Genomic DNA, 12,010 nt, shown 5'->3' on the forward strand with positions numbered 1-12,010 from the left:
AGGCCTTGTGCCCCATTCCCCCCGCCCGGGGGCCCAGAGCGGTTCTGATTGCCCAGGGGGGTTAGGGAACATTTCTAACCCCACTGCCCCACTCCATACTTATTATTAACCGGCTTTGTTACAGTAGTGCACAAGGGCAGAGTTCGGGGACTGTTTCCTACCGGGGCTGCCATCCCCCGGCTGTCTGGTTCTCCTGCTGGGCGGTGTATGTGGGGGGGAGGGCCTTCTCCCCTCCTCGCTCTCGCTGCAGATCTCACTCTTCCTCTCTGCATCTGCTCCCCAGCCGGGACACACTGGGGGCCCAGCCCGCCTCTGCCCTTTGGGGGGAGCCCTAGATGAGCACAGTGGCCCCTCCCTTCTGGCCTCTCCCCTGAGGACCCAGGAGTCCAGGCAATCAGCACGGTTATAAACACCATCCCTGGGAAAACAGCCCTGGCGCAAACTGGCTCCGGGTCCAGCCTCCCTGCGCTGGGACAGATCGGGTCTGCGCCCTGGGCCCCCCCGCACTCAGAGTAGCTGCGGCGTGGGGGCAGGGGCCTGACGGGCTGTGCTGCTGGGCCAGCCAGGCTGGAGCCTTGGAGGGAACCCGGGTGCCCAGAGGAAGGATTTCCCGGGGACACCCAGCCTAGAGGCTCCCACGTTGGAGCCGCAGATGGGATCCCATCATCCCGGGGAGTCCTTAGCCCAATGCCCTGCTCCTCCCCCCAGCAGCCTGAGGGCAGGGGGGATCTAGTGGGTTTGAGCAGGGGAAGTCAGCTGGACTCCTAGGTTCTATCCCTGTGTTGGGGGCTGTAGTGGGTTAGAGCAGAGGCTGGGAGTCAGGGTCCTAGGTCCTCCTCCCAGCCTTGGGTGGGGAGGGGGTGGGGGTGTAAAGGGTTAGAGCACAGACTGGGAGTCAGGCCTCCTGGCTTTTATCCCCTAGCCCTTCTCTTCCCTTTGTTCCCTGCAAAGGGCACTGCCCCTCGGCCCCCAGAAATCTCACTGCCTCCAGGGGACCCCGTGAACATTTCTCCCTGCTTGGATCCAACATCCCTCCACTACAGAGAACAGGCCTGGGGTTAAAATCAGGGCATGGTCTCTGCACCAAGCCCTCAGGGGAGATTTCACCAAGCACCTCCTCCCTCACCTGTTTCCTTCCCCACTAGCAGGATTCCCTGATGGAGCCAGGGGAAGAGCCGAGGGTCCCGGATCTCCAGGGCTCCCCGGGAACGGAAATCCCCAGAGGTGCCCACCCACGTGAGGAATGAACGGCACTGGCTCGGAGTTAAGGGGAAAGCTAGGGTACCAGCAAAGCCACCAGGAGTCCCCCAGTTCTGTCACATCTCATTCAGTCTCATCTCTAGCAGGGGCACTGTCCTCATGGCAGGCGTCACTCCTGGATCTCCCAGTTCTACGTTGTTGGGTCTGATGGCCTCTGCTCATCTGTCATTGAAATTATTGTGCAGTGACACTTTCATCAACAGAAGACGGAGGGTTCTGCTCTGATCTATGGAATGTGTCTGCAGCCTTAACAAAGTTCTGTAAGATATTAATTTTTTCAGGACTACAGTCTTAGCTGGGGTAAATCCACTGTAATAACACATATGGATCATGGGTCACCAACTCTAACCCCATCTGTCTAGCATCTACTTGTCTACCTACCTTTTCATAATTAAACCAGGAGCTATGCTATGTATAAGAAGTCAGTGAAAACCACAAACTAGGAATAAACTCTGATTAAGTTCAATAACCAGCATTCTTGTTGAAATCAGTAAGATTATGTTCACACTGGTTCACTGTATCTTAACTGAGGAGATATGAATGAAGAGCAAAGTTAAGCAGCGGGAGCTGAATTAAAACTATGGGTGAGACCCTCATGCCTCCTCTGGCTTCTTGCACAGCCTAAAACTGGAGTTCTGTAATGGGGAAGCAGAGGCAGCAAGTGAGTTTGGAAAAGCTTCCACCTCCAAAGGAAAGGACCCTAATGAATACTAAGTAAAATATCTCTCTCTCTCCCATGCTCACATGCAGTATCTTATCATCCTGTGTAACCTATGGCTACAAATCTCTATAATTTACCATGAGTGAGTGAAGACAGTGGGAGAACCAGCCTGTCCTTCTCAGAAGATAGTTCTTTAGCAGAGTCATAAAGCAGCTTCTTAGAGAATACCCACTGATCTCCACCTAAAGGGCCACAATGAGTTGCAGGTCAAACGGCATCAAGAGAGATGGATCCCTTGGAAGCTAGGTGAGTCCAGATGTTCCTGTTCCTTCTCCCGCTTCAAACTAAGAAGAAAACTCAACTATGCAAGAGAGATTTCATTCCATTGTCGGTGTGTATCCACTCAAACCCATGAGACCTTCCATGGGGGCAGAGAATGGTGCACTGAGGAAGCCCATTCCATATTGCACTGTCTTTATTCACAATCTTCTCTCTCCAGGGCTGTCAGCTGGGAATATTTCACCAGCACAAAACTTACACTGGGAAATTTTAAATGAAAAAGTTTGATATTCAAATAAATGAAACACATTTTTAGAAAAAAAATAGAAAAAGCGCTCCTTTGAAACCAAGGGGTCTTGCCCCAGCATGGGGAGCCTGCCTTGACTACATGAGGTCCCTTCCACCCTACATTTTCATCTTCATATGCACAGCATATGAAATCTTTTAACCCAGTACAGCACAATGGACCAGACAGTTGGTATAAAATACCCTAGCTTTGCTGATGCTGATGGATCCATGACAGCTGAAGCCAGGTGATGATCTATCCTGATATTCCCAAACTCTGACATGCAGCATTCAGGATAGTTTAGGCAGTTGGTCCTATTTCACTGCAAGTTATTTTGTGAGAGAAAATGAAGACATTTTAAGGTCAAAAGCATCAGCACTCTGAGAACAGAAAAACAATCTTTTCTCTTGGTAGACAGAATGGATTTTGGTGCTTTCGTCAGGTATTAGAACTGAATGAAAAATAGACCACTCACCTTAGTCTTTGCCCTGTAATGTTAAAACTTGTTGCAAGAGAGAGAACTCTTTCTTGAGCTCAAATGGATTGTGTAAGGGGTAATTGGAGGTGGGGTTTATTTGTTCTGCTCACATGAGAGGACAGAATTCATAGAATCGCAGGGTTGGAAGGGACCTCAGGAGGTATCTAGGCCAACCCCCTGCTCAAAGCAGGACCCATCCCCAGACAGAATTTTATCCTCATTCCCTAGATGGCCTCCTCAAAGATTGAACTTACAATACTAGGTTTAGCAGGCCAATGCTCAAACCACTGAGCTATCCCTCCTGAATCTCAGGTCAGGCACAGGTGGGGTGTGTGTGTCATTAAAATACCAGTTGCGTCTCCCGGCAGCAGGAGGTAGTAAGACACCAATCTATGGTCTTCAAATATTGTTCAAGTTCTTAGACATGTTGTTGCTTCTCTTTGTCTTTCCCTCTGTTTCATGCAGTTCATGTATCTGAAAATCCCCCCTTGCAAGAAGCATGTCCAATCACAAATACACTTAGAGGAGTACGACAAGATTTTAATCAATATCTGCCAGGATTAGAGCTATGAAGATGGTTTTTTTCAGAGCAGCAGGACTAGATGTCTGGATGTCACACAGCCAAAGGGCAAGGAGCATTCTGCTGCTCAGCGCTGAGCGAGAAGGATCATTTGTAGCAGCAGCATGAGAGAGTCCAGGAGTCCAGTAAAAAATCAGGAAATGCAGCTGCACATGCCCCTCCGATTCAGATCTCGATTGGGCACTGTCAGTTGGCCCTCAGCAAAGAGCCTGTCATGCCACATGCCATTTAGCTGAGCCCTGACGGGACCTTTATCAGGCAGGATAACGAGGGTGATGCTGCAGCTGGGAACAGCGAAGATCCTGCCAATGTCCCTAAAGGCCAGGATGTGATCTCACATTAGATCAGGAGGACCAGTTTGGAGACTATAGCAGTGAAAACTCTGCAGAGGAGGATGTGCTTGGCCAGAGACAGGAAGTCCAGGTGGTTACTGCAACTCTCTAATCTCTCCCTCCCATTGTTTTCTAGAGAAATCGGACTTTCAAAACTGAGGATTTTGTGGGTTATGGCCAAATAATTTACTGTCCTGGATATTATGCCCTGCATTGCTATGTGTGTGTCCGGGGGGTAGTGCAGATGCCACAACATTTGCATGGCCTCCTCTCCCTTCCCCTCCCCTCCCCTCCCCTCCCCTCCACCAGCCTCTGCTGGGCACAATCCCAGGTGGATGCAGAGCACTGGGAGGAAAGGTTTTTGGAAAAGCCAGCTTTACTGTTTATCCAAGAGTTCAGAGTATGGGCTGTACAGCTTGTGCTGAAGCCCACGGTCTGTAGCAAGTTCACAACTAGAAATCAGTGCCCCCTGGCCATTTTACCGCAGGCAGGCAGGTGAGGGTGGAGGGATTCAAACATGGCTTGGATCAATGCTGTCCATCCTAGCTCAGACTTTGGTTGCTTCCCTTCATTTCTCCCCAGTCCTGGCAGCTTATTCTGGGAAGTTTCTCAGGCAGCAGGAATTCTCCATGGCCTTTCAGGAGAACAGGGAGTGCAAACCTGCTTGGGCCTCCATAACAGCCAGGTTCCTACCACATTCAGGGCTCACTTTGACTAATTTACAAACCCTCTGGCCCTGAAATTGACCAACGTCACCATTTCGATGTTTCCACCTGACATTTCCTGGTATTGTAACCATGGGGGTACCGACCAAACTGGGAGAATGGGGGAGTTCAGAGGTAGTTGTGGGGGAGTCACAGCATTGTCACCCTCACTTGTGTGCTGCCTTCAGACCTGGGCTCCAAGGACAGCAGCCAGCAACCTTTCTGAAGCTAGAGAAGATTCCCAGGTGTGCAGGTGGGGCCCTGCTGTTGTCAGCACCTCAGCTCCTACCAACTACTTGGGAGCACCTCGGCTCCTACCATTTGGGGGCATCCAGAGAAATGGACCCCCTGAGCCCAGAAGGAACTGCAAGGGAAGCCCCTGAGCCCCTGCTGCAGATGCCGGGCAGAAGCCCCAAGCCCTGGCACCCAGAGCACTGGCAGGAGTGGGGAGGGGCATAAAAGCCCTTAGCCCAGTGCCCCAGCACTGGCTGCAGCCACAGGGGGCCAGAAGCTCTGAGCCCCGACAAGCAGAGACATGACTGGAGCAAAAGCTGCCAAGACCAAAGCCCTGAGCCCAACACTGGGCCAATGCAGCGCACTCACTTCTGCATTGCCTCTGCAGGTGCATCTGATATCCCCAGGAGCAGCGCCAGGGTTTCTGGCGCCCTAGGCAGAATTTGGGGGGCGGCATTTTGCTCGCTCCACACAGGATGCATGGGAGCTTCCAGTTCCACTCCCATCGTGCCGCCGAAGAACCCTCTGCCAAAATGCCTCAGGTGACAGCGGCAGTCTTTGAGCTGCTCAATTGCCTGCCGCTGTTTTCCATGGCACATCGGCGGAGGGTCCTTCTTTGGCGGTGCAATGAGAGCGGAACCGGAGGCAGCCGTGTGCCCCGTGGGGAGCGCACAAAATGCTGCCCCCCAAATCCTGGCACCCTAGGCGACTGCCCTAGGGTCGCCTAATGGAAGTGCCGGCCCTGGATAGCCCCACGGAGAGGAAGTCCTGTCCCTAGCCTGGCAGAGAAAGAACTAGGAGGCCCCTACTGGGTTCTCCTGGCTGGAGAGCTCCCAGCAGGACGGGGAGAGATGGAGTCTCTGTTTCCTGGTGTCTTCACGTCACAACTGCCTGTCATTCTGGAAGGTGCCTTTTAGTAAATTACAAGTAATTGGGTTCATATGGTGCAGAGTGTGTGAAATTTCATAGCCTGTGAAATAGAGGCCAGATTAGGAGATCGAATTGTTTCATAACCTCTATGAAAAGCTCAGTGTGGGGTGTGGAACAGACTCTGCTGTTTTACTGGGTATCCTGTTTGCTCCCCAGAATCAATAATGAGCAAGTGGGGTGATCTGGGGTGCAGCTCAAACATCCAGCTGGGCTGGCCAGGGGCAGACTTCAGGCCTGCAAGGGAAAGGTGGGTGAGGCAGTGACTTCACAAAGGCCTTTGGCAGGAAATTAGCCAATTGGGCAGAGATGATGAGGCGGCTGTGACCTCACAGAGCTCCCTTGACAACAGCCAGGTAGGACAGGGATGCGGGACAGGGGGAACCTCGGAGAGCCCTGTAGCCTTGCTGCAGCAAGCCTCCATCTCATGGTCTCTCGCTGAGAACCAAGAGACATTGGTGTGCAGGAGATTCAGTGAGTGTGTTTGTCATACCTGTGTGGATTTTTTTCAAAGACATTGTCATCTGTGTAGAAGGTAAGAAAAAATATAGGCGCTAGATATAGATACAAGATAAGGGACTCTATCCTAGCAGATTCAAAGGCATCACCACCCTCCTAGTGAAAATGTTTTTGCTAATATCCAATCCTTCCACACTGCAACTTGAGAGCATTGCTCCTTGTTCTGTCATCTGCCAGCTCTAAGATTTCATGAGAATCAATCTGTCATTAGGAAAATAATTCAAAATGCAAATACAAAAAACTTGGAGTGAAATCAGCCCATCCTGATCTTTGGTGTCTGGGAGTGTGGGCCTTCGGGGCCAGACTGAGACCTTCCTGGGCTAGTAACACCCAGGAAGCCAGTAAAATAATTCCAGTTCTCTTAGCATCCAAGCCTCTCTAATCCAAGGAACACCTGAGGGCTGCGGGAGACAGAGGGGTACTGAGAATGTCTAACACATGACTGAAAATACATAGATGTGTTATTGGCTTTGGTTGGGGGACAAGTAAGAAATCCGTTGGGATTCTTGCCCCAAACAACAATCGCCCATTGTCTTTTAGAGCATGAGGGCCCTAACATGCCTGACTTGCTCAAATCTCTCTCCTGCTAGAGCTGAGAGAATTTTCTCCATCCCCCATGATACCGAGGGAAAGAGAAAAGAAGTGACCTCTCTTTGGTCACACAGCAAGGTCATGCCAGAGCTAGAAAGAGAAGCATAAGAAAGAAGTTGTATCAAAATGTTTTGCATTTCAAACTAACTGATTTCTTAAACAAAGGCAATTTGATATGTGGTTAGTGAACTGAAATGATCCATTCTTGTCTCCATGTGTTTCTAGACTGATGAGCCAGTAGATCTATCCCCTAGTTTTTATCCATAGATTGAGGGAGGAAAACAAGTTTGCCTGTTTTGTGAATTCCCAAAGGCTTTCTTGAATTTCAACAAACTACTCGATTGAACTGAACGATTTGAATAAACTGAAAGGCAGACAATATTTTCTGCACGTTGCAAGGAAGCTACTGCTGCCCAAAGCTGGGTTAGCATTTCAGCTAACTTTGCTTCCAGGGCCTTAGCTATCATCTCAGTGGTGTGACTGTCTGAAAAACTTGGCAGTGAACATGTTCTACTGAATGTTATTTTTTCTCTTCTATTTAAATTATTTCAAAGATTGTCATAAATTTGGCCCTTATCAGAGGTTGTCAATTTGAAATGTAATTTTGACAGTGAGGGAGACAAGCCACTGGAACAAATTACCCAGGGGAGAGGTGGAATCTCTGTTACCTGGTTTCCTACCATCATAACTGGTTGGGAAGGTGCCTTTTAGTGAATCACAAGCAATTGGGCTTAATAGGGTGCTAAGATTGTGAAATTTCATTGCCTGTGAAATAGAGGCCAGATTAGGAGACTGTATTGTTTCACAACCGATGCCTCTATGAAAAGCTCAGTGTGGGTGCGGAACAGACTCTGCTGTTTTACTGGGTATCCTGCTTGCTCCCCAGAATCAATAATGAGCAAGTGGGGTGATCTGGGGTGCAGCTCAAACATCCAGCTGGGCTGGCCAGGGGCAGACTTCAGGCCTGCAAGGGAAAGGTGGGTGTGGCAGTGACTTCACAAAGGCCTTTGGCAGGAACTTAGCCAATTGGGCAGAGATGATGAGGCGGCTGTGACCTCACAGAGCTCCCTTGACAACAGCCAGGTAGGACAGGGATGCGGGACGGGGAACCTCGGAGAGCCCTGTAGCCTTGCTGCAGCAAGCCTCCATCTCATGGTCTCTCACTGAGGACCAAGAGACATTGGTGTGCTGGAGATTCAGTGCGCGTGTTTGTCATTCCCGTGTGGATTTTTTTCAAAGACATTGTCATCTGTGTAGAAGGTAAGAAAAAATATAGGCGCTAGATATAGATACAAGATAGGGGACTCTATCCTAGCAGATTCAAAGGCATCACCACCCTCCTAGTGAAAATGTTTTTGCTAATATCCAATCCACATTGCAACTTGAGAGCATTGCTCCTTGTTCTGTCTTCTGCCAACTCTAAGATTTCATGAGAATCAATCTTTCATTAGGAAAATAATTCAAAAATGCAAATACAAAAAACTTGGAGTGAAATCAACCCATCCTGATCTTTAGTGTCTGGGTGTGTGGGCCTTGGGGGCCAGACTGAGACCCTCCTGGGCTAGTAACACCCAGGAAACCAGTAAAGTAATTCCAGTTCTCTTAGCATCCAAGCCTCTCTAATCCTAGGAACACCTGAGGGCTGCGGGAGACATATGGATGCTGAGAATGTCTAGCTCATGACTGAACATACAGAGATGTGTTATTGGCTTTGGTTGGGGGACAAGTAAGAAATCTGTTGGGATTCTTGCCCCAAACAACAATTGCCCATTGTCCTTTAGAGCACAAGGGCCCTAACACGCCTGACTTGCTCAAATCTCTCTCCTGCTAGAGCTGAGAGAATTTTCTCCATCCCCCATGATACCGAGGGAAAGAGAAAAGAAGTGACCTCTCTTTGGTCACACAGCAAGGTCATGCCAGAGCTAGAGAGAGAAGCATAAGAAAGAAGTTGTATCAAAATGTTTTACATTTCAAATTAACTGATTTCTTAAAGAAAAGCAATTTGATATGTGGTTAGTGAACTGAAATGATACATTCTTATCTCCACGTGTTTCTAGATTCATGAACCAGTAGATCTATCCCCTAGTTTTTATCCATAGATTGAGGGAGGAAAACAAGTTTGCCTGTTTTGTGAATTCCCAATGGCTTTCTTCAATTTCAAGAAACTAGTTGATTGAACCGAACAATTTGAATAAACTGAAGGGCAGACAATATTTTTTGCACCTTGCAAGGAAGCTACTGCTGCCCAAAGCTGGGTTAGCATTTCAGCTAACTTTGCTTCCAGGGCCTTAGCTATCACATCAGTGGTGTGACTGTCTGTAAAACTTGGCAGTGAACATGTTCTACTGAATGTTATTTTTTCTCTTCTATTTAAATTATTTTAAAATTGTCATAAATTTGGCCCTTATCAGAGGTTGTCAATTTGAAATGTAATTTTGACAGTGAGGGAGACTAGCCACTGGAACAAATTACCCAGGGGAGAGGTGGAGTCTCTGTTTCCTGGTGTCCTACCATCATAACTGGTTGGGAAGGTGCCTTTTAGTGAATCACAAGCAATTGGGCTTAATAGGGTGCTAAGAGTGTGAAATTTCATAGCCTGTGAAATAGAGGCCAGATTAGGAGATCGAATTGTTTCATAACCTCTATGAAAAGCTCAATGTGGGGTGCGGAACAGATTTTGCTGTTTTACTGGGTATCCTGCATGCTCCCTAGAATCAATAATGAGCAAGTGGGGTGATCTGGGGTGCAGCTCAAACATCCAGCTGGGCTGGCCAGGGGCAGACTTCAGGCCTGCAAGGGAAAGGTGGGTGTGGCAGTGACTTCACAAAGGCCATTGGCAGAAACTCAGCCTAGTGAGCAAAGATGATGAGGCGGAGCTCCCTTGACAACAGCCAGGAAGGACAGGGATGCAGGACAGGGGGAACCTCGGAGAGCCCTGTAGCCTTGCTGCAGCAAGCCTCCATCTTCACTTTACCACATAAAGGTTATCAGCAGACAATGGCTGGAAGTTGAAGCTAGACCAATACACACTGGAAATAAGGCGAGGAGCATTTTTAACATCAGAGTTTGGAGCAATTCACTAAGGGTTGTGCTGGATTTTCCACAACTGGCCTATTTTAAAATCAAGCTTGGGTGTTTTACTAAAAAATCTGCTCTAATTCCTATGGGAATTATTTTGAGGCACATTCTATGGCTGAAGTGAAACCGAATGTCAGATGACAGTGGTTTCCTCTGGGCTTGGAATTTTGCTTCCCTCTTCCTCCTTCCCTCTTGTCCCTTTTTCTCAGTTGGAAAACAGGCCACCAGAAAAGCCTGATTTCCACCCGTGCCCCTTCCATTAGTGCTGTCAGCTGAAGGGCATTGTGACTTTACAGTGAATTCAGCCAGTCAGTGCTAACTCTCCACAGGTGATTTGCATAAATCAGTAAATGCACCTGCAGATTTCCGTGGGAGCGATGCCCAAGGCAGGGCTCAGGCTTTGGGTTTATGCTAAGGGTTAGTGGAGTCAGGGAGCGACAGGTGGCTGAGTTACCTCTGGTGTCACAATGTTACTGCTCAGGTTCCTCTGCCTGCTGCAGCACCTGGGCAGTGACTGGCAAGGGGAAGGTTTTGTGGATTTGAACCCAGGAAGTGCAGAAGAGGAATGGCTTAGACAGTTTGGCAGTAAAATGTAGGTTTTGTGGCAATATCCTATGCGATTGCTGCTGGATCCGGGACGGAGACAGCATTCTGGCCCTTCCTACCACCTCTTAGCTGGGCCTCCATAAAAGAGACCAGGTAGAGTTTTGCACACTTGTTTGTTTAAGACTGAGCAAATAAGGCCCAACAAATTACTGCTAGGATGAATTTTGCTGCCTCCTCTCCTTGACTAGAATACAAGCAGTTTCTGATTCTCTGAGATGAAGTAGTTCTTCTAAAATCAAGGGCAAAACCAATCGATGGCTTTTTCACAACCTAACCCCCCTCCAGAGATTTTTTTTTTATTTAAACTGTGTTTTTTAAATTTATATTGAAAAAAATTTTTTTTAAACCTATCAAGGATAAAATGTGAAATGATGACAAGTGATGTTAAGGCCTCTAGTTGCTCCAGCCTATTAAAGTAATTTAAATAAATATCTATATGAAGAAGTCCATGTTTGCTGCCAAGTGTCAGAGGAAGTTAAAGCACTGAACTGTTGGAAGTCATTGCCTAAGCACCTGGGGGTCCAGAAGTTATTGAAACACTCAGCCAGATTTTGGCAGCTCTAGCCTCTTCTGAGGGTGCAGAAAGAATATTTTCTTCATTCCAGTTGATGCAGCTACTTCATTCAAATGTAATAAACTGATTGGGAGGTTGAAAAAGGATGAAGGCTTCTTTTCCTCTTGTGATACATGAATAAACGCTAGAAAGGAGGAGATGTGAGCTACTACTTCTAAAATCTGGAAGGACATTATGAGCAGGAACACTCAGTTCAGTGCACGAACTAGAGATACTTCTTTACCTCAGTTTGTTTGAAATGAAAACAAATGATTCAGTCAACTTTTTTGTTTGTATGTATCCTGGAAAACCAGCAAGTCAACATGTTTGAATGGATCCCTATTCCTAGAATCATAGAAGACTAGGGCTGGAACAGACCTCAGGTGGTATCTAGTCCAACCCCCTGCTGCAGGCAGGACCAACCCCAACTTCATCATCCCAGCCAGGGCTTTGTCAAGCTGACCTTTAAAAACTTGAAAGGATGGAGATTCCACCACCTCCCTAGGTAACCCATTCCAGGGCTTCACTACCCTCCTAGTGAACTAGTGTTTCCTAACAGCCAAGCTAAGCCGTCCACAGTGCAACTTGAGACCATTGCTCTGTGTTCTGTCATCGGCCACCACTAAGAATTTCATGAGAATCCAATCTCTCATTAGGAAAATAACTCAAAAATACAACTACAAAACATTTGGAATGAAATCATCCACTCTGACCTGTAGTGTCTGAGGATGTGGGCCTCTGAGGCTAGCCTGAGACCCTCCTTGGCTAGAACCACCCAGTGAGCCACTAACAATATCCAATCCTGTTACCGTCCAAGCCTCCGTAATGCAAGGAACAGCTGAATGCTGCGGGAGACAGAGGGGTGCTGAGAAGGTCTAACTCATGCTTGCCAACCCAGAGATGTATTACTGGCTTTGGATGG

This window comes from Gopherus evgoodei, chromosome 4, assembly GCF_007399415.2.
Source record: "Gopherus evgoodei ecotype Sinaloan lineage chromosome 4, rGopEvg1_v1.p, whole genome shotgun sequence".
NCBI classification, from domain to species: domain Eukaryota; kingdom Metazoa; phylum Chordata; order Testudines; family Testudinidae; genus Gopherus; species Gopherus evgoodei.